The sequence below is a fragment of the Centruroides sculpturatus genome, unplaced genomic scaffold (genome assembly GCF_000671375.1).
Source record: "Centruroides sculpturatus isolate CEXI.00-Female unplaced genomic scaffold, Cexi_2.0 scaffold24, whole genome shotgun sequence".
Classification (NCBI taxonomy): Eukaryota; Metazoa; Arthropoda; class Arachnida; order Scorpiones; family Buthidae; genus Centruroides; species Centruroides sculpturatus.
Genome location: NW_019384375.1, coordinates 863,673 through 889,106, shown reverse-complemented (window position 1 = coordinate 889,106; position 25,434 = coordinate 863,673).

The window sequence follows — 25,434 nt, the reverse complement described above, 5'->3', positions numbered from 1 at the left end:
ATGAACTATTTTGCATTACAAACGACAATGTTATCACCAAATTATGTGACTTTCAAACTTGTATATGGACCTCATTGCTATATAGTTGTCATTGTTTGAAGTTCTTCAATATAGCGCCCTATTCATTTTAGTGCCAATTTCAAAAGTAAATAAATTGCTGCACAAAATCGAGATTTGTTTATGTGTATATAGGTGTGTATGTATAGGGATTTGTGTATAGGTGTGTGTAGGTATGTGTGTGTGTTTGTTTCTGTGTGAATTCATCTAATGATCATCCCTTCTTTAAAGAATGACATAAATTTAAAATTATTAAAAATTAGTGTTATGTATTAAAGCATGTACATATATTAATTTAAATTATTTAATCTGAATAAATATACGTTCTTATTTATTATTTTTAAAATCACATATAAATTTTTTTCCAAACTTTTGAATTTTCTAAGTAAGTGTATCCCTGTAGAAAATCGTTTATATGAAATATAACCTTATTTATCTTTATATATGGCTTACTTAAATTTTCAAAATTTTTTCAACCAGTTCTGAAGTTTTAAACTACAATATATAAAGATTTTTAAAGTTTATTTGAATAAAACATTTTTCATGATTTAAAAAAAAAATTAAAATTATAAAAAAAATATCTTGTGTTTTATAAAATATATAAATGAATTAATTCCTGTTTTAAGCCAAATAAATAATTTTGTAGGCTTTAATGTATACTGTATATAACAAAACTTAAACAATTTTTAAAAGTAGAAGAAGTACTTAAAGATAAAAATAATTATTCTTTCAAAAGCCACTTTGCTGTCAGAAAGAAAACAAAACAAATTCAACATCTTTTCTTTGTAAAGTAATCTTATTTGTCGTTTCTTCAATTTTCTTTACTATCTAAACAAACATTCCTTATTCGTAATGGAAATAAAAGTTAATTAAATTTTTCAGGCTAACAACGAAGATAATATAGCCGCGAGATGTTTTTATTTTCTGTCAAAACTAAACTTTATAATTAAATAACGATGGAAAATTATAAGTCAGATATGCTTTAAAATCTCATAAAAGTATAAATGTTATTTTATTGACTTTTAATTATTTATAGGGATTTTTTAAAAAATATTTTATAGCTGTAAACAAATAGTAGCTCCTTAATAATTATGGTTTTATGATTAAAAAAATATATTAACTTCATATTATTTTTTAATGAATTAAATCACGATTTTTTCTTCATTTTAAATAAAGTTTCGAAATTAATAAATTTTAAAAATAACAGATAGGGAATATAAACACAGCTCTAAATGATTATTAAGTTCCTATTTCTGGCTTTTAGAATATCACAGACAAGAATAATGAATGAATAGAATAGATGACTCGAATTTCCTAAATCCCTAAGTCTCTCAAAGCATTAAATGCATTAAAGTGAATTAATTGATATTACTCTCGTGAATATTTACCTTATCAACACCTTCGTTAATACTTTTTAGTGAAAAATGAAATCTAATATGTTGAAAGAAAAAAACTTTTCTATTCACTTAATTGAAATTAATATATTGAATTACTTTATAAATTAATGTATTTAGTTAATAAAATGTATACACATTTATTATCTTTTATAGTATACAGAAGTCTTTCTATTTATCCCATAAGATATTAAATTGATGTGAATAATTTACAATAGAATGAATGCATGAAGTTAAAAAGTAAAGAAACTTTAGTGCCATTGTTAATTGAGAAATTGGCTTGAGGCAAAGTTTTCTCAATAATGCATCATGTAATAAACTTGATTTCAGGTTTATTATAAGTCTTTTTAGAGCTTATTAACCTATATCATGATTATAGTTGAGTGTTGCTTGTCATATATTCATCGATTTTGTCCTGTTGCTGATAAAATCCACTTTATCATCGATAAGGTATTGGCATTCTAGATAATGCATAGGAAATTAATCAAATCTTTGATACCCTTATAGACGCTATTTAATATAAACAGAAAGATTTAAAATTAATACTAGCTAATTAATAGTAATTATTAAATAATATCGGATATTCAATAATACTGAATCTTACTTCATATTTTTAAAATTTAAATATAATCAAGTTTATAACGTAAAAGCTCTAAAAGAAGAAACGTTTTTAAAAATTTAAAAATGCTCTATACAGAATAACTTTTAGAACTGTTATATAAGAGAACACAAATAGTTAGCTCTTACAAGCTCTTATATAACAAACCTGTAGATTTGTTGTGTAAGAGCTCTCAGGAGCATAATACAAGAAGGCTTTATATATTTTTTAAAATAATTTTCTAAATTTAGTAATGTAATAGCTCAATCTCAAATGAAAAAAACATATGTTTATTATAAATATTCTAAAAATTTTTTATTTTTAATTATTAGCAATATAGACTTCCTAATAAGTCTTAAATATTATTTATAAATAATCATTTCTAATATATAATTAAAATTTTTCATTCTTATAAAAAAAATTTATCTCAATTATATATATATATAATTGATGTAAATAATATAAACGTCTCTTGAGTTTATCTTCACTTTTCATTTGAAATAAATATACTCATATAAAATATAAATGTCTGAATTCATTTAAAAAAATTTCTTATAAAAAAGTTCTGCTTCGGGAATTGAAAATTCGTTATTTCTCTAGATTTTTAAAGAATTGTAAACTTATACAGTCGACTCATATTCTGATTATTTCATTTCAAGCATAACTAGCCAATGATGGATTAATATCTAAACGCTATATAATTCATATCACAGGTAACTGCACTATGATCTAAATATCATTTAACCTGTCGAAAAAATGACATTTCGTTTTTTCTTCTTACTTAGAATTCTAACTTAACTTTCATTTTTTTTTATTATTAAAGATAAGACGTTTCACGTAATTTTAGTTAGTGTGCTGGAAAGGTTTTTTTATTGATCAGTGTTGTCACATTTTGACAGTTTTCGGGCAACCGTTTTAATTCAGTATCGATTAACCTAAATCGTTCCAAAGTTCATACGAAAGCATTGGTTTCGTTTATAATGTTTGACGACTTTTGAATTAATTTTAAGATTGTATCTGGACTTTCTCCAACTAAACTTTTTTGAATAACACTTTGAAAGCCAACTTAAACAAAATCGAAAATGCAGTTAGTTCCTTACATTTATTGTTTTTTTTTTAAAAAGAAATTCTGTTAACATTATGAAAAATTTAATGATTTAAAAATAGAATATGTCTAGATTCGTAAATTTCAAAACCTTCTAAAAGTTTGTTCCGCCATCTAGTGTTTCAGATTTTAACTATGCTGCACAATGCTACAATCATAATATTGATAAAATAGTTTTTTTACAATACTTTTATAAGACATATCAATACATTATAAAAATTATAATTCTCAAAATTAAATTCCGAAGAACCGATACATCATTTATTAAAAAACGAAATTAAATTTAAATATAAGAATTAAAAACCATCCTGAAAACATCTTTGTAGATACTTGTAACTATGCTAAATCATGCACGCTGTGTTACAAGCTATGCAATTCATCGTAAATGTTGATTCAGGAACGTAGCGAGGAAGGGGCAAGCGAATTCCTGGGGCTAGTTGAGCATATAGAAAAAGTTAATTGGTTTATCTTAAAATATATCTTAGATATTTGTTAAGTAGCTCAAGAATATCTCTCTACCTTGGGTATTTAAAGACATTTCTGAATTTCTTAGACTAATAAAGCAAGTAGAGACAGTTTATATGCTTTATGTTTGATTATTGTTGTTATTTTAGAAAAGCGAATAAGCCTCAAAAACTTACAAATATCATTAATTTAAGTGTTTCTTTTGTTCATAAATTAATTAGTGATATAATAATATTTCTAATTGGAAATGTCAAGAAGAAATAATACATAAATATTAAGAGGCGTAATTTAATATCCTTAAACACGAAATCATAATCAAACTAAAGTGGAATCGACTTGTAATGTCAAACTCATCGGCAGAAATTACCATCAACCATCCGAAGCTGAATGAAGCTGATTTTTCTCGCATTGCATATTGATTAATGATATATATACTCGTATATATTGAAACAGAATGACAGAATTTACTGATCGATTGTTCAGTTATCGTTAAATAAATTGCTGTTTATATTATGTAGAGTGGAATATATAATATTATTAATTAATTGAAAGAACGAGTGAATGCTTTGTCACATATTTTCAAGGTATCGATTTTTCCAAGTAAATGAACGCATTGCATAGTTCATACAAATACTTAAAATGTTCTGTTTAACCATTTGTAAGTTTTAGATGGTAAGTTATAAGTGAGAAAAAGGATTAGTTAATAAAATTTTTGTTATATGCATCAGATAATTAATTTTTTCTTTTCATTAATTAAAACCATTAAAAATATTCATTTCGATTTAATGAAAAATACTTATGTTTTAAATTATTAAAATCTAATTTTAAAGGAAAATAAAAACTTTTGCTTTCGTGCCAATCGGTCCTTTATAATAAATTAAGTGATATTTGATTCGAGATCAGTTAATACCAAAGAAAAGAAATTTTTAACAATAAAAAGAGAATAAATTTCTGAATACATTTAATACATATAAATTTGGTTGTTGAACTGTACAAACTCTTACCAGTTGAATTTATTATCAACAAATCGTTACTAAAATTACTTTATTATTTTACTCGATTGAAGCTCAACAGAATTCTACATTCAGCATGTATTAGTTTATGTCGAGAAGGCGAAACACAGATGTAAATTTGAAAACAGCTGTATCTGAGATTTGAGAGAAGCTGGAATATTTTATGAAGGGTATCGCCGAGGATTATTTTATGTGCTGCTAGCCACTAAAGTTACGATCTTCATTACCTTCATCCAAATCTGTCTCCGAATCAATAATTCACGTAATCATATGGTAAGTCGAAATCATACTTTTTGTCTTTGCCATCTTTGATGGAAGGACGGACCTGTGATGATAATCGTACATAGTATCTGTGAAGAATGATAGAATCATGCCAACGGCGTTCTTAGATGATCAAAATCGATAGCGTCCGCATCCTTTCCAGACGAGAAACCTCGGAAGAAACAAGATTGACGCCATTAGACACCGTGGAGGGATTGCCGAACCGAACCAGATACTCGGATATCTGACGCACCGCAGCAAATTTCCTATCTGCTTCAACTATGATCAAGTCGGACATATTCGACATTGCTGTCGAAATTGACTGCCAGGCGGAACCTGACCAGTTACTGCTTTGCCACGACAAATTTACGACGTTTCTGCTAGCGAAAGATGCTGGAGGCCAGCTGCCCAGTGTCTATGGAAGAACCCTCCTACAAGTATTGGCTCCTTCTCGGAGATCACAAAGTCCAAGCCCGAGGGTCGCCAAATGTCAACATTTCTTTACCATTGTCCAGATCTGTTGTCCATCAATCTACTGCCGGAAAAATAAATCGGGTAACCTTCGAAGCAGGGGCGCTTCATACTGTAAGGTTTCTGACGGTGATGGTGTGTTAATTCTGATACCACCGTGAGATTCTACGTCGGTCTTTCCTTCTGACAGCAAGTAGGTTACGCTTAATACACGAGTTTTGAGCGTTTTTGGATGGCAATAATGTGGTATCTTATGTGATACTAGGGGTAAGAGGTGGAGTAGGAAAGACGAGATTCAGTGGAATTGATTCACTCAAAATAATTTACTACACTTAAACATTTATTAGACGGCACGAAAGTTGATACAACACGTTACACAGAGTATTCGCGTTATGCGAAGAGAAAGAGATTACAGATTTTTGGTACCTCACAAATCGGAATTAGAATCCTCGTTAAGGATCTTCGGAATGTAATCCTTCAGTTAGCAATTCGGGAGAGAAGCAGCAAGTAGGAGTGAGGAATGACGAGGAACCGGAGGGCACAGAAGAGCATTAATGCAGAAAGACACACAAACACACTGAATTAAACAGTTGAAAGAACGGGCGACGACTGACTGGAATCGGCCGTTCCTCGTCATATTCAAAGTAGCAAATACCATAGAGGTGACTAAAGTCTCGGAAAAGGTGTCAATACCGACTCTGAGAAAGCGTAAGTTGACACTTTCTCAAGTCAGAAAGTTGACATATATTAGCTTCTGATGATGTCCTTAGTTGTTTTCCTTTTACTTCTTCGATTTTCACAATTCCAAGGGTTCCAACGACAGAGACATCTCAGATGTAAAATAAGAACTTTTATTTACACTAAGCGGTTCTTTTAAAATGCCGAGGTATATTGTTTATACTCACATCAGTGATTTTCTGTTTTTTTAATTAAGTTTAGTGTATATTATTTATGGTTAGTATCTTAATTAAATATTAAAATGTTATATATTTAAAAGATAACACATTAAATTTACAGTTTTATAAAAATATAAATAAATACTATTATTACATTAGAAATATATATAGGCCTATATACAAGCAGATGAGCCCGGCGTTGCTTGGGCAAAAAATAATAACAGCAAAATATAAGATTATTAGATTATATTGTGCTTCTAACACTTCTATCATATTATAATAGGAGTACTGTATTTGATTTATAAAAAGGTACTCTTATGTAAGAGTTTATCCATTGTTCCATTCACAGCCAAATATCAAACGCTAATCTGCCACAAATCAAATTTCGTGAAAACGGACCAAATATTTAAACTCGGTACCCAGGAAAACCACTGAAAACATATTTTGCACTCGCCTATAATCTTATATTATGGAATTTTCCTATTCGAATGCCGCCATACTGCTGGTCCAACAGAAAGAAAAGATAGTTGCGGAAGGAGGTTGAAGTAATTCGACCGAAAGTAGTCGTTGATCTCCTCCCAGAAGAGAGAATGATCAACGACTACTAATTAATACTGACAAAATTTCAAATATTAATACAATATTTGAAAAGTGATCCGTGTTGGATAGGTTGTGATCTAAAGACTTCGTTTGACTTGTTTAAATAAAAAAAATCTTGTAAAAATGCCAGAATAATTACTTTTACTTGATAATAAAGTGCTTAAATTTTGGCAACAGATTGTGTAAACGACGTGGAAAGTATGTTTTCGTAAATATTGCGTTTATAAAAAAATTATTAGGCTGCAAATTGAAAAAATTATAGACCTATAAATTCCGACTGCTGTCCCCTGTCTGTCTGCCTGGCTGTCCTTCCTTAATTGGGAGAAGAAAGTTAGATACAGTAGATGAAAGTAGAGACGAGATGTAAAAAGCTTGGGGTCAGGATGCCAAGATTAACTGTATATGAACTTCCTGTTTGAAACGGAAGACACGTTACTTCGATTCAAAATTTTCCTCCAACGAAGTTAAAGGCCGTCAGGACTCTTGCTAATATAGGAAAGGTACTATGTACGGAGAAAGACACCGCTAAGAGAATTGAGAACATTGTGACAAAAAGTCGCAGCTAGGCTTTATGACGATGTTACAATAAATAATCGCTGGTTAGAATTAGTTGGTTTATTTAATTACTGTAACTCAACACGTGAGCAATCTGACAAAAAGGTTGCATTCTGGGAAGACTTTTATGTAAGGATGGACCCTATTTAGGTGTTACCAACGTGAGGAAAACCCGGAAAACTCTGTCGCCAGCCCGTTGCCACGCCCGAACCCACGACTAACTACCAGAGTTCGGTAGTTTTAGTCACTCGGCTACTGGAGGGTGCTTATTAGAATTAAGAAAGTACCGTTCAGAAATGAAAAAACGCCAGTCGTTAGATGTGGACAACTAAATAGTTATATACTTACTATAGACTTTTCATAGGATAAAACTTTCGATTCCACGCAGGCAAGTGTAATGTACTACCTGTCTCAGTAATGATACAGCGTGTCTATCTCGTTCTATATAATTGTCGCAGTAATCAAGTGAATGTAATATATATTTTTAAAAATGATAACCTTTTCTATAGGAATTATATTTAGTTTATTTATTATTTTGTTTAAAATTTTGCCAATAGATGGCGCTACGTGTAAATCAGCACATCGAATGTAGATACAAAATAATTGATTTACAGAAATCCAATAGATATTTTGGGGTACGATAACGACATTATCTAAGTTAGAAGTGTTTGAACGTAACTGCCGCGTTTCGAATCAATTGGTTAAACGACTTGGCAGTGTATAGCGAACAAACAAACAAGATTTTCAATTATATATATATATATATAGAAGATTTAAATAAATATTATAGTATTTCATAAGTTTTTATAAACACACATGTATGCAGTTAAAAAAGCAAAATTAGAACAATTGTAAAATCCTTTGATATTCTGCAACTTATTTATACAAATAATTTAATCTTCCAAAATCTAACAATAGCTTTAAGAATATGAATGTATGAGCACTAAGTTTTTGGCTATATGGAGGACTTATCTACGCTTTGGCTACAAATGTGATGAGTCTTAGTGGCAGTTGAAAGTTGACAGGTCGAAAATTTCCTTAACAGCGCACCATTAAGGAAAATTCCAACGTGTCAATTTTTGCGTTGTAATTTACTAGACAGATGCCTTGTGGGAATTGTTTCCACACCCCTGCTGTGGAAACAATTCCCATCTACCCTCAGAAAAAATTCTTTACAAATTTGACTAATTAGTTGTGAAAAATATTAGTCAAATTAAGAAAACTTTAGCATTGCTCTAGACTGAGACGCTACTTTATTTACTAAATAGCGTGTTGAGCTTCCTTTAGCCTTCAGAACATACAGCATTCGTCTAGGCATGGAGTAAATAAGATGCTGGAAATAATGCATAGGTATGGAGTACCATGCAGTCATGAGTATATAATGCAATTCCTAGAAATTTGAGAGGTATAGGCCTGCAGTGAACAGTCTTTTCCCAGTCGTTCCAAAGATGTTCTATAGGATTTATATCTGGGGATTGAGTGGGTCACTGCAGCAAAGTCATTGTCATGTTCCTGCAACCATTCTATCGTATTTCAGACTTTGTGTGCTGGTGCATTATCCTGTTGAAAATAAATATTTTACTAAGTATAGGGTTTATTTTTGTTGTTAGAATAAGTTTAACGCAAGGGGGAGGGAAAAAAAGTAAAAAATAATAATAAGAGAGAGAGAGAAGCTGTGAACGTTGATAAGCAAACAAGTTGTCGAAGATTCTGTCGAGTGCCAAAAAGTGCCCTACAGAAATATTGGCGCAGTCGAACGAATTGCTTATGACCGTATACTGATTACTTTGAGCCCCAAAGAACTGATAAATTCGAGGGGTACCAAGAGATTGACTTTCGACGATTGTGAGTACAAAAATTTATTTCCCGTCAATTATTTCTAAGCCTAAAGAAGACATTCGAGAGTTTACAATCGATTGCTTGAGCAAAAACTAGAGTCACGTAATTTAAAGAAGAGTTGCCCGAAATGTGAATTGTGACAACGTCTGTTAGAAGCGATTAGGACGGAAAGCATGACCGTTGAGGAAATCGAAATTGTAACTGGAACCGAAACGAAGAAAGACATCTTGGCTTCTGACTTCGCTATATATAGATAATAACAACAAACACGTAACCTTCAAATACGCAGTAACTAACATTTACTAATCATCTAATGTTTTGGGTCCTTTTGATTGATCTTTTTCAGGAAATACACAAAATTAGGCTATAAATTTTCACAAAAGAACAAAGCCGTTCGTATTCCAAAATCGGTTCCTATAAGCTTCCATTTTGGAATAATACGAATTTTTAAAAAACGCGCGTATCAGTTGTTATTTTAATGTATTCTACTATATTGCACGATACGTGTCAAAAACAGTAAACAAATAAAACGTTTATTACCCATAGTGAAATAACCTATGCATAGAAATGTTCTAAACTATACTTTTCATATTTATACTCTGGCACTAGCATCTTCTTACAGTGTCTGCCTTTAGATTTTATTTATTAATTTGTGAAAATTTATAATTTTGTGCATTTCCTGAAGAAGGTCAATCAATAGGACCGAAAACTGTTAGATGATTAGTAAATGTTAGTTACTGCATATTTAATGGTTACGCTTTTGCTATTATGATAGTGCAGTTATGGAAAAGATTAAGAATTGTAGATAGTAACGTTACTCGTGAACGACCTGAGCAAGATCGAAGTGAAAAAGCAGAAAAATACCAAATAATAATAGCAATTGTTCGATTAATGATGATAAAGAAGTTCGGACAAATTCATCATTGAAAGTGACCATTCATATGATGTATAAATTAATGTAAGCGATGATGCAGCAAAAAACGAATGAATAGCAGCAAACGAATAATTTCGTTATAGAATTACAAACTGTATTAGAAGTTATTATGAGAGTTTAATTAATGGTTATACAACGGAAAGCGCGGAAGACTAGATACAACATTTAGAGTTTATTTAAAAAAACCAACAAAAGCTAGCAGAGAATCGAGTATTGCCGTTGGCAATCAGTAAGGATCTGCTTTAGATTGGCAATATGCAATTTATTGCAAGATCAAGGACTGGGAAGAATGGAAACAACGTCTTCGCCAAGAATTTGGAAAGAATTACATTGTGTTTATAGTATAAGAAAGTGGAAGCAAGAAGTCAGCAACCTAATGAATCACTCATTACTTTTATTCAAAGTTGAGACTATTAGGAAAAATTTCTTACACATTACATTTTATTTTCTATTTCATACAAAAATAANTTAGAAATAAGGAATAACTATTAATGAATATATAATATATATTTATATATTATAAATATTTAATTCCTATATAGTGTTGTGCTAAATAGTTCCACCCTCGTAAAGCAACAATGAATACTTATGAATGTGTCTTCTCCATAAATATTAAATAGAGAAACCTTTCAGTGTCTGTGAATTACTAAATGAACTATTTTGCATTACAAACGACAATGTTATCACCAAATTATGTGACTTTCAAACTTGTATATGGACCTCATTGCTATATAGTTGTCATTGTTTGAAGTTCTTCAATATAGCGCCCTATTCATTTTAGTGCCAATTTCAAAAGTAAATAAATTGCTGCACAAAATCGAGATTTGTTTATGTGTATATAGGTGTGTATGTATAGGGATTTGTGTATAGGTGTGTGTAGGTATGTGTGTGTGTTTGTTTCTGTGTGAATTCATCTAATGATNTATATTATGTAGAGTGGAATATATAATATTATTAATTAATTGAAAGAACGAGTGAATGCTTTGTCACATATTTTCAAGGTATCGATTTTTCTAAGTAAATGAACGCATTGCATAGTTCATACAAATACTTAAAATGTTCTGTTTAACCATTTGTAAGTTTTAGATGGTAAGTTATAAGTGAGAAAAAGGATTAGTTAATAAAATTTTTGTTATATGCATCAGATAATTAATTTTTTCTTTTCATTAATTAAAACCATTAAAAATATTCATTTCGATTTAATGAAAAATACTTATGTTTTAAATTATTAAAATCTAATTTTAAAGGAAAATAAAAACTTTTGCTTTCGTGCCAATCGGTCCTTTATAATAAATTAAGTGATATTTGATTCGAGATCAGTTAATACCAAAGAAAAGAAATTTTTAACAATAAAAAGAGAATAAATTTCTGAATACATTTAATACATATAAATTTGGTTGTTGAACTGTACAAACTCTTACCAGTTGAATTTATTATCAACAAATCGTTACTAAAATTACTTTATTATTTTACTCGATTGAAGCTCAACAGAATTCTACATTCAGCATGTATTAGTTTATGTCGAGAAGGCGAAACACAGATGTAAATTTGAAAACAGCTGTATCTGAGATTTGAGAGAAGCTGGAATATTTTATGAAGGGTATCGCCGAGGATTATTTTATGTGCTGCTAGCCACTAAAGTTACGATCTTCATTACCTTCATCCAAATCTGTCTCCGAATCAATAATTCACGTAATCATATGGTAAGTCGAAATCATACTTTTTGTCTTTGCCATCTTTGATGGAAGGACGGACCTGTGATGATAATCGTACATAGTATCTGTGAAGAATGATAGAATCATGCCAACGGCGTTCTTAGATGATCAAAATCGATAGCGTCCGCATCCTTTCCAGACGAGAAACCTCGGAAGAAACAAGATTGACGCCATTAGACACCGTGGAGGGATTGCCGAACCGAACCAGATACTCGGATATCTGACGCACCGCAGCAAATTTCCTATCTGCTTCAACTATGATCAAGTCGGACATATTCGACATTGCTGTCGAAATTGACTGCCAGGCGGAACCTGACCAGTTACTGCTTTGCCACGACAAATTTACGACGTTTCTGCTAGCGAAAGATGCTGGAGGCCAGCTGCCCAGTGTCTATGGAAGAACCCTCCTACAAGTATTGGCTCCTTCTCGGAGATCACAAAGTCCAAGCCCGAGGGTCGCCAAATGTCAACATTTCTTTACCATTGTCCAGATCTGTTGTCCATCAATCTACTGCCGGAAAAATAAATCGGGTAACCTTCGAAGCAGGGGCGCTTCATACTGTAAGGTTTCTGACGGTGATGGTGTGTTAATTCTGATACCACCGTGAGATTCTACGTCGGTCTTTCCTTCTGACAGCAAGTAGGTTACGCTTAATACACGAGTTTTGAGCGTTTTTGGATGGCAATAATGTGGTATCTTATGTGATACTAGGGGTAAGAGGTGGAGTAGGAAAGACGAGATTCAGTGGAATTGATTCACTCAAAATAATTTACTACACTTAAACATTTATTAGACGGCACGAAAGTTGATACAACACGTTACACAGAGTATTCGCGTTATGCGAAGAGAAAGAGATTACAGATTTTTGGTACCTCACAAATCGGAATTAGAATCCTCGTTAAGGATCTTCGGAATGTAATCCTTCAGTTAGCAATTCGGGAGAGAAGCAGCAAGTAGGAGTGAGGAATGACGAGGAACCGGAGGGCACAGAAGAGCATTAATGCAGAAAGACACACAAACACACTGAATTAAACAGTTGAAAGAACGGGCGACGACTGACTGGAATCGGCCGTTCCTCGTCATATTCAAAGTAGCAAATACCATAGAGGTGACTAAAGTCTCGGAAAAGGTGTCAATACCGACTCTGAGAAAGCGTAAGTTGACACTTTCTCAAGTCAGAAAGTTGACATATATTAGCTTCTGATGATGTCCTTAGTTGTTTTCCTTTTACTTCTTCGATTTTCACAATTCCAAGGGTTCCAACGACAGAGACATCTCAGATGTAAAATAAGAACTTTTATTTACACTAAGCGGTTCTTTTAAAATGCCGAGGTATATTGTTTATACTCACATCAGTGATTTTCTGTTTTTTTAATTAAGTTTAGTGTATATTATTTATGGTTAGTATCTTAATTAAATATTAAAATGTTATATATTTAAAAGATAACACATTAAATTTACAGTTTTATAAAAATATAAATAAATACTATTATTACATTAGAAATATATATAGGCCTATATACAAGCAGATGAGCCCGGCGTTGCTTGGGCAAAAAATAATAACAGCAAAATATAAGATTATTAGATTATATTGTGCTTCTAACACTTCTATCATATTATAATAGGAGTACTGTATTTGATTTATAAAAAGGTACTCTTATGTAAGAGTTTATCCATTGTTCCATTCACAGCCAAATATCAAACGCTAATCTGCCACAAATCAAATTTCGTGAAAACGGACCAAATATTTAAACTCGGTACCCAGGAAAACCACTGAAAACATATTTTGCACTCGCCTATAATCTTATATTATGGAATTTTCCTATTCGAATGCCGCCATACTGCTGGTCCAACAGAAAGAAAAGATAGTTGCGGAAGGAGGTTGAAGTAATTCGACCGAAAGTAGTCGTTGATCTCCTCCCAGAAGAGAGAATGATCAACGACTACTAATTAATACTGACAAAATTTCAAATATTAATACAATATTTGAAAAGTGATCCGTGTTGGATAGGTTGTGATCTAAAGACTTCGTTTGACTTGTTTAAATAAAAAAAATCTTGTAAAAATGCCAGAATAATTACTTTTACTTGATAATAAAGTGCTTAAATTTTGGCAACAGATTGTGTAAACGACGTGGAAAGTATGTTTTCGTAAATATTGCGTTTATAAAAAAATTATTAGGCTGCAAATTGAAAAAATTATAGACCTATAAATTCCGACTGCTGTCCCCTGTCTGTCTGCCTGGCTGTCCTTCCTTAATTGGGAGAAGAAAGTTAGATACAGTAGATGAAAGTAGAGACGAGATGTAAAAAGCTTGGGGTCAGGATGCCAAGATTAACTGTATATGAACTTCCTGTTTGAAACGGAAGACACGTTACTTCGATTCAAAATTTTCCTCCAACGAAGTTAAAGGCCGTCAGGACTCTTGCTAATATAGGAAAGGTACTATGTACGGAGAAAGACACCGCTAAGAGAATTGAGAACATTGTGACAAAAAGTCGCAGCTAGGCTTTATGACGATGTTACAATAAATAATCGCTGGTTAGAATTAGTTGGTTTATTTAATTACTGTAACTCAACACGTGAGCAATCTGACAAAAAGGTTGCATTCTGGGAAGACTTTTATGTAAGGATGGACCCTATTTAGGTGTTACCAACGTGAGGAAAACCCGGAAAACTCTGTCGCCAGCCCGTTGCCACGCCCGAACCCACGACTAACTACCAGAGTTCGGTAGTTTTAGTCACTCGGCTACTGGAGGGTGCTTATTAGAATTAAGAAAGTACCGTTCAGAAATGAAAAAACGCCAGTCGTTAGATGTGGACAACTAAATAGTTATATACTTACTATAGACTTTTCATAGGATAAAACTTTCGATTCCACGCAGGCAAGTGTAATGTACTACCTGTCTCAGTAATGATACAGCGTGTCTATCTCGTTCTATATAATTGTCGCAGTAATCAAGTGAATGTAATATATATTTTTAAAAATGATAACCTTTTCTATAGGAATTATATTTAGTTTATTTATTATTTTGTTTAAAATTTTGCCAATAGATGGCGCTACGTGTAAATCAGCACATCGAATGTAGATACAAAATAATTGATTTACAGAAATCCAATAGATATTTTGGGGTACGATAACGACATTATCTAAGTTAGAAGTGTTTGAACGTAACTGCCGCGTTTCGAATCAATTGGTTAAACGACTTGGCAGTGTATAGCGAACAAACAAACAAGATTTTCAATTATATATATATATATATAGAAGATTTAAATAAATATTATAGTATTTCATAAGTTTTTATAAACACACATGTATGCAGTTAAAAAAGCAAAATTAGAACAATTGTAAAATCCTTTGATATTCTGCAACTTATTTATACAAATAATTTAATCTTCCAAAATCTAACAATAGCTTTAAGAATATGAATGTATGAGCACTAAGTTTTTGGCTATATGGAGGACTTATCTACGCTTTGGCTACAAATGTGATGAGTCTTAGTGGCAGTTGAAAGTTGACAGGTCGAAAATTTCCTTAACAGCGCACCATTAAGGAAAATTCCAACGTGTCAATTTTTGCGTTGTAATTTACTAGACAGATGCCTTGTGGGAATTGTTTCCACACCCCTGCTGTGGAAACAATTCCCATCTACCCTCAGAAAAAATTCTTTACAAATTTGACTAATTAGTTGTGAAAAATATTAGTCAAATTAAGAAAACTTTAGCATTGCTCTAGACTGAGACGCTACTTTATTTACTAAATAGCGTGTTGAGCTTCCTTTAGCCTTCAGAACATACAGCATTCGTCTAGGCATGGAGTAAATAAGATGCTGGAAATAATGCATAGGTATGGAGTACCATGCAGTCATGAGTATATAATGCAATTCCTAGAAATTTGAGAGGTATAGGCCTGCAGTGAACAGTCTTTTCCCAGTCGTTCCAAAGATGTTCTATAGGATTTATATCTGGGGATTGAGTGGGTCACTGCAGCAAAGTCATTGTCATGTTCCTGCAACCATTCTATCGTATTTCAGACTTTGTGTGCTGGTGCATTATCCTGTTGAAAATAAATATTTTACTAAGTATAGGGTTTATTTTTGTTGTTAGAATAAGTTTAACGCAAGGGGGAGGGAAAAAAAGTAAAAAATAATAATAAGAGAGAGAGAGAAGCTGTGAACGTTGATAAGCAAACAAGTTGTCGAAGATTCTGTCGAGTGCCAAAAAGTGCCCTACAGAAATATTGGCGCAGTCGAACGAATTGCTTATGACCGTATACTGATTACTTTGAGCCCCAAAGAACTGATAAATTCGAGGGGTACCAAGAGATTGACTTTCGACGATTGTGAGTACAAAAATTTATTTCCCGTCAATTATTTCTAAGCCTAAAGAAGACATTCGAGAGTTTACAATCGATTGCTTGAGCAAAAACTAGAGTCACGTAATTTAAAGAAGAGTTGCCCGAAATGTGAATTGTGACAACGTCTGTTAGAAGCGATTAGGACGGAAAGCATGACCGTTGAGGAAATCGAAATTGTAACTGGAACCGAAACGAAGAAAGACATCTTGGCTTCTGACTTCGCTATATATAGATAATAACAACAAACACGTAACCTTCAAATACGCAGTAACTAACATTTACTAATCATCTAATGTTTTGGGTCCTTTTGATTGATCTTTTTCAGGAAATACACAAAATTAGGCTATAAATTTTCACAAAAGAACAAAGCCGTTCGTATTCCAAAATCGGTTCCTATAAGCTTCCATTTTGGAATAATACGAATTTTTAAAAAACGCGCGTATCAGTTGTTATTTTAACGTATTCTACTATATTGCACGATACGTGTCAAAAACAGTATACAAATAAAACGTTTATTACCCATAGTGAAATAACCTATGCATAGAAATGTTCTAAACTATACTTTTCATATTTATACTCTGGCACTAGCATCTTCTTACAGTGTCTGCCTTTAGATTTTATTTATTAATTTGTGAAAATTTATAATTTTGTGCATTTCCTGAAGAAGGTCAATCAATAGGACCGAAAACTGTTAGATGATTAGTAAATGTTAGTTACTGCATATTTAATGGTTACGCTTTTGCTATTATGATAGTGCAGTTATGGAAAAGATTAAGAATTGTAGATAGTAACGTTACTCGTGAACGACCTGAGCAAGATCGAAGTGAAAAAGCAGAAAAATACCAAATAATAATAGCAATTGTTCGATTAATGATGATAAAGAAGTTCGGACAAATTCATCATTGAAAGTGACCATTCATATGATGTATAAATTAATGTAAGCGATGATGCAGCAAAAAACGAATGAATAGCAGCAAACGAATAATTTCGTTATAGAATTACAAACTGTATTAGAAGTTATTATGAGAGTTTAATTAATGGTTATACAACGGAAAGCGCGGAAGACTAGATACAACATTTAGAGTTTATTTAAAAAAACCAACAAAAGCTAGCAGAGAATCGAGTATTGCCGTTGGCAATCAGTAAGGATCTGCTTTAGATTGGCAATATGCAATTTATTGCAAGATCAAGGACTGGGAAGAATGGAAACAACGTCTTCGCCAAGAATTTGGAAAGAATTACATTGTGTTTATAGTATAAGAAAGTGGAAGCAAGAAGTCAGCAACCTAATGAATCACTCATTACTTTTATTCAAAGTTGAGACTATTAGGAAAAATTTCTTACACATTACATTTTATTTTCTATTTCATACAAAATAAAAATTAAAAAAAATACCGAATTTACTTTTTGAAACATAGAAAAATAATATAGAAAACAATGAATGAATTAACGATCACATATAAAAATAAGAAATAAACTCTAATATACATTATATAAATAGCCAAGGAATAAAATCTGTTCATAATAGAGCTGACACTTTTGGAATGATATTCATAGACCCTGTTTGATGATATGATGTAAAGCTTCCTTCAAGCAATCCGACAATTCAGAAACTGTTTCAGCACCTTGTGTAATGTCATGACATTACACAACGTTGTGTATTGTATTCTTAAACATCTTATTCATTTTTCTGAATTGTTGCTGGGGCTATGCATATAGGCTTATATGTACATTTTTATTTCTTATTTTTACATTATTATTTTGTATCACACTTATACACTTTTATTATAATCAACAGTTAGTTGGAAGAAATTTATTCTCACCCTGGAATTTCTGTTGGAAATCAAATCTAATTTCTTAATTCACTGCTGCTTAAAACGTAAAAAATTATCTTGGGTAAACTAGAACAATTATTCTTGAAGTTAGATTTTTATTTTATTCGTTTACGGACCATCTGCCAAAGTGGTAATGTATCCCGAGAGGTCTTTTATGGGGAAACTATTCTCTATTTAGATGTTACTAACGTAAAGAAAACCCGGAAAATTCTACGTAGGTTTATTGACAAATTGCCAGATAACTACTTAGAACGACGTTTTATAACATTTACCACGTAATGCGTAGGTTTTAAGTTTAGATGGTCGTGTATGAGCACTTATAGCAAATCCAGGCAGTCTTAGATTTGATTCTGAACCTTTTCTTCTTTTCTTAACAGCAAGTTAAAGCTGCAATCCGTTGCGATCTGTGCAACAAATAATGGATGAAAAATGTGCAAAAGCTCATTTAAATGATAAGAACAACATGATAAAAATAACAAAATTTTATACAGATTGGAGTTTCGAATTCCTTTACATAACCGAAACACAAAAACAAACTTGATATGCAATGAGTACAGCAAATATAGGTTAAAGAGAAAAACAATGCCTTGAAAAGACGAGAGAAAAAAAAATACTACAGTCGGATTTAAACTCAGTTCTCTCTTAATGCGTAGTGGTTAGTTTGATAAAGTTTATTTTAAAAATAAAACAAATGGAATTTACTAAAATTTAAGAAATGAATTATATATCAGGCATAAAATATGACAGAAACACTTTTACGCATAAATTATTGATGCAATTTAAGCAATATTTTTGCTGTAGGATTGTCAAAAAATGTTATTAGAAAGTTCTTTTATTCGTATACGGTACGTTAATTTAATATTTTCTAAAAACTCTAACTTTTTTGTAACATTACAGTGTATTTCTAGACTCGATGCATTTTCTCCAAAAATCCCAATTTTAACTGAATTCACTACATTGCTACTTTTAGATCTGTTTTGTAATAATTTATAATTAGAATTTGATTATTTATTAAGTCTTTAAAGATGAATAAAGTTGTTTGTTGACGAATTTTCTCAAAATACTATAAAGCTCTACTTATTTGGATAACTTTTATTGTCATTATACTAATGTTCGTCATTTGTTGGAAAACTCTGGGGTTAAGCCATTACATATTCTCAGATGCTTGAGGACATTTTAGAAAACTTTTTGATTTCCCGTATGGGCTGTATGTATATATTTTAAAAGTACATAACAAACAGTTTCTATATTATAACTTGCAGACCATCGGCGCCTTTAAATTTTACATTTGTTTGTTTATTTATTTTTTATTTGTTTGTAGATCGTTATGTTGCAGTTTCCAAAAGATGTCTTGTTGTTTTGCAATTTATTTTTACTTTGGAAACTGTTTTAACAGTATTATTATTAGATAGATTTGCTTTGAAAATTCTGTTTAGTTGTTTAGGAATGTATATTTATATTACTTTTGTACAAATCTTTTGCGAATGATATAAATATGGTTTCATCTGCGAAGTGATGTTTCAATATTTTAAAGCAACAAATAATGTATTGTTGGGGATTTTATATGATTTACTTTCTCCGTTGTTGCTAATATATTTGAAAGATATGGTTGAAGATAAATTCTATTGTTGCTAGCACATACCGTATATTTATGAGGGCTGTCTATGATTTGGATTTTTGCTTTCAAAGACATCTCGATGAATCCGGGCAACTATTTTCCATGCTATTGAATGAAATAATTTACCTATTGATCCATTATTTGAATTTCAGATTCTATTAATTAATGTACTTGTCTTCTTAGGCTGTGTACACACTAGGCGTTTTGCGTTGCGTTAAATGTGCGTTAGTAGCGTACACACCGCGCGTTAGCTCGGCGTTAGACGACCGTTTAGTGGAGCTTACGCACTGGCTCAGTTTGGAAATGGACGTGAAAGTACAGTCGACCCCCCTATAACGTGGGTTCCTATAACGGAAATTCCTATAACATAGCGAAAAAATTGTAGCAATATTCGTATAAAGGAACTCCTAAAACGTCGTCGCCGACTCGTGTCGCGACAAGATTGATAGAATCTGGACCAATAGTGGATGAGCAGCCGAACTACTTTCCTCCGCCCTGCGCCACGCTACGGAGAGTTTAGGCGGCTAAATTGAGTTTGCTATCGTCTGTACAGTATTATATATAAATTAGGTACTGTACATATAATTATATATTAATTATATATAAATTAGGTACTGTATATATAATTATATATTAACTTAATTTATTGTAACTTTATTATAATTATATATATGCTTTCTGCCGCCTGGCAACACGCTACGGAGATTTTAGGCTAGTAAGTTGAGTTTATTATCGTCTGTACAGTATGTAAATTAGGTACCGTAAGTCTAATACAGCACTAATTTTATACATTTCTTGTGAAAGAAACACTTCTTATTCAACGTCCATAAAAATTATTTATATTAATAATGTCTCCAAAGGTCAAGTTATTTTTCTGCCAAAAATTCGTTATCAGATATCGTGGCCGCCGTTTCGTGCGCTGTTCCGCGACGAAAACAAGCTTGAGCAACAGTGTAGTCGAACGGTGCACACTCGATAAGTAATCCTACAATTTTTTGTTTATAGCATAGTTTATACGGATTATTCCCAAAAAATTATACGTGTTTTGGAAATGTTGAGTGGAATTAGTCTAGAATCGGTTAATTTTATAGAAGAAAACCTTTCAAACAGCCTTAGTCCGTAAACTTCACACGTGTCGGGCTGCGATTGGCTCATGTATTTAATGATTCCTACAACGTAAAATTCGATTAACGTGGAACGTATCTAAGCGTTATAGGGGGTCTACTGTAATTGCTTGTGTGCCTCTCCTCCATCGTCGCTATAAAAGACGATGGCAGAGGCAAAGAGAAATTTTTTTTTTTTTGCCCCCACCAGTGGGCGAGTGGTCTCCGTTGCCGCTCATCGTAGTGGTGACCAGACCCTAAAGACCCTAAAGACTGGGAGGTTCGTCGTGGGTTCGCGCCACGGTCGGACAGGCTGGCTGCTTGGAGTTTTCCGGGTTTTCTCCTTGCCTATAACGACTGAATAGGAGACCAGTTCCCCATAAAAGTCCTCCCGGAAGGCATTAATTCCCGCGCGTACGTATACGGATACGCCGTTCGGATACGGCTGGCAGATCGGTTGCATAGCGATCATACACACATGTCTAATCGGAGAAAGAGCCTATATTCAGCTAAAATCTCCATGTAAACAACACTAAAGAAGAAAAAACGAAAAAAAAAGAGAATTTTGGGTGCACCCAATATTACGAGATAGACTGACACATGAAATGTTTGCGACGTTGTATCCAAAACTAAGACAAAATAAACCCAAGTTTTTTAATTCTTTTAAAATATCTGTAAAATTATTTGACAATGGTTGGTCTCTTTTAGATTTCATCAATAAATAGATCAGTATCGAAATGATCGTTCTCCATTTCGGCCAACGTACGTCCACTCTAGCCGAAAACGCGCGATCGAATGTACAGTAACATCGCAGCACATATATCTCAAAGCGCTCGGCTGATGCCCGCAAAAAGCGCGTTTTAAGAAAAATCTATAAACGCGCGCTTGGCCAAAAGCTTGCGTTTGAGTGTGTATGCCTATGCAGAACTCTTGGTTTTTGGTTTAAAAACGCCTAGTGTGTACACAGCCTTATTTACAAGCTTATCATGAAGAAGAATTATATATATTTCAATTGAATCTTAATTATGTAGGAAGAAGGTAGTCAAATTAAAATACTTCTTCAGAGTCAGTTGTATTTAAAAACATTGAGTATATTGAAAATAAACGTATGTACAGTACAGTTAAAGTTCACATAGAAGAATTCCAAACATTAGATATTAACAAAGTTCGAAGTAATCATCCACTGCTACAGGTTCGTCGGAAAAGCACCTTGCGACGCACCAATTCAAAGTCTACAACAACCCAACAAGATGAGACGATCTACTAAGACAGCTCCGGCAACTAAGGTCAACGTGAGTTCATTCTACGAGTCCAAAGCGAACTAAACTTCCCGCCAGAACTTCACTGCTTTTATAGGATTGAAGCTACATTGAACTCCACCAATCAGCATCTACCAGCTGTATAAGATCTCCGCCGATCGTCCGATGTTTCTTAACCAATCAGCGGTCGAGTTTTCAAAATGTTCTGATCGCCGTTTCCATGGCGATAACGGTCGTTCACGAAAAAGGCGGGAAAACCGCGCGCCAGACGATTTTTATTCCCGACAAAGGTTCTTTTAAATTTTTAGCCACCTGTCTTTACATTCGTCTAAGTTAATTTCTGTATCAGATATTTCGTTTAGGCGATATGATATGCTTGACTATTATTTAGTGAATTATCATGCAATGAAGTTTGCTAAAGATTTATTATATCGTCAACGATAGTATACGAATGAAGACTAAAAGTTTGGTAAAATAAACAAATTTATTTTATCAAACTGATTCAGTATAAAAAAGTAAAACGAAATGAAGTACTGTATTTGTCATTTTTATTTTATAACGTATATTTAGAAGTTAACTTTAAATTAACTTTATTTTAAATAAAGTGTTTTTAGTTTAATTCGTTACTTTAATCAGTCTTACTTTTTTACTTTTTAATTTTTTAATGTACAAACAATATTTAATTGTAAGATAACTCGTTTTAATTCTTTTATTTGAAACATACTAAATAAAATTATAAATATTTTAATTAAATTCCATTTTAGAAATAAAAATGGTTCAGAGAGAAAGATTTTCTGAGCAGAAAGCTGTAGATAAAGAAAATTATATCACGTAAAATTACTTTTAATGTTAATATTTAAGATACAGAATCCAAAACAAAAATAGTATATTAGAGACATATTTATCTAAAAATATTACATAGTTTTTCATTTAAAATGCAATTCAATTGTTTGTTATATGCATACTGTATTTAATAAACAATTAATATAATATAATAAGGTATATAATATTACCTTATGTTATTATCATTACGTATTATTATAATGTATAGACTACATCATATTTTCGCTAATTAATCTCGATCTTCGAATAAACCCCGGGAATAAAGGTGCTCCTAGAAATAAATCCCGGGTTGAAACGTAGGAAACATGTTGAAATACTGCACTGTACAAGGTAATATAATTAGAGAGACAGGTAAAAATTTTAAGTAAAATTCGACCTCTAAATTGTTCGGATTTTGACAGCACATTTTATTTAAAGATTCTCTGAAAAATGTTTTTGAAATAAAATGATAAAAATTGTCAAATATTGAGCATGGAAAGTCACGATCGAGTTCATAAATCGAGAGCTTATCAGCCGAAGGTTAATTATAAAAACTCTTAAAAGAGTTTTTCTAATTAACTCACCATTTCTTTTTGAAAGAGATGGTAAGTATGAACTGTAGGAGATAGTCAACATCTTGATTTCTATAACGAAATCAAAGTAGACAACGTAATAACCGAATTGCAAGACGTTGAATTGGATTAGCTATGAAAGCAATAATTATTTCAAATGCTATAGCTGTAATTCATAAATACAGTGAAGAAATAATTTCGATAGTTTGAAAATATACCAGTACAAGTAATTGAAGCACTTCTTTCAATTTTTACCCACTCATTTCCTATGGCAAAGTAATAAATGTCGGATCTTCAAATAATTCTCGGGAGATACGTACCGGTACCTTTTAAAAATACTCGTACAGCTCTGGAATTTAGTCGAGAAAATACGGTATTGGTCGTAGTCACATGCTGAAATTTGTCACTTTAATAAATTGCTAGGCAGGCACTTGAAACGCTAGCAAATTATGTAATAGATATTACTTTCAGAATCTCTCGTTTTTCTGATCACTTCAAGAAATGCTAACTTGGTTTCTGCAGTTGATGAAATGAGTGTGTATTTCAGCATATGCCTAATGGAAGTAGACATTTAGTGTATAGTCTAACGACTTATTAGTGCATAGTATAAAAAAAAACTGACAAGTGAGTACTTTTGCGTATCTGCATGTTATAGTTTTTTGAACGTGAATTATTTGATAAAAATTACACCTAGAAAATATACAAAATATATATATTTTGTATATTTTGCATTTTTAATTTACTAGTATCTAATGACTGTAAAATATAAGTGAGGCTTAAAATTGCCAATATTTTTCATTGAAGAAGAATTTGAAAGCATGGGTTCTTCCGAAAAGTTTTTTTTTTCTGGCTATGTTACTGGATTATTGTATTTTATAATGAAGAAATGAAAATGAATTGTTTATGATAAACATACAACTTAAAATTAAGCTATATAATTATTATTATTATTCTGTTTTTATTTAAAGTACTGTACTTTCATTAGAAAAACTATTACTTTCTACTTTATGAATTTATCAGTTTTTTTTTTCAAACTTCAATTTAAATTTAAAGGAAATATTCAACAATTCTATAAAATCATTTAAATTCTTTATTAAAATTTTGAAATATTAATCTAATAATAAAATTCAGTTAATGAAGAGTCTCTTCCATTAAAGTAATAGTTTTTTTTTTCTCCTCTCTTTTTGCCGCACAGATAGACGTGATTTTCTATCAAACTTTCATATCGAATGACATATTAATGGATTGTTAATTAATAACGTGTGCAGATGACGCTTGTTTTAACGTCATTATAACTTATGTTGTTATTGGTTAATAAAAATACTACGCCATCTATTTTAAAATTTAAAATTTAATGAACTTTTTTGAAATAGTAAAAAAAGAATTTTTCATTATTTTCGTATAAAAAAACCGTTAATGTAGATGAAAATTTCTGTTTCGCATCACACATTTGTATTGTTAAGTTAATCCACATGGAAATGATTTAATTTCATTATTATTTACACATAAAAGATGTCGCCATCTGTTGACATTCTCGAAAATTAAATAACTACAATGTTCTTTTTCTGTTATATATATGAAAATTTTAAGAAAGACAAAATGTCATGTACTTAGAAAATTTATTAAATTTTTAAAATATAGTAATCATTTAGTAAAATTTTATTTTGATATTCTAATAAAATAATGTTACTGTTATTATTAATATTAATAATAAATAAATTTATATAATAAGTTAAATAATGCTAGATATGCTTTTTTAAGAGGCCTGAATAAGGCTTGTATTACATACTTTTTGTTTAAATACTCCAACAATTTTTTTATAGAAAAAAACTAAAAATAAAATTCAAAATGTATTAATATATAGCCTGATCAATAGCCTGATCTAAATGAAACTTATTTAGATTCAAAATTTTGTGTTACATATATATATATATATATATATATATATATATATATATAGATGA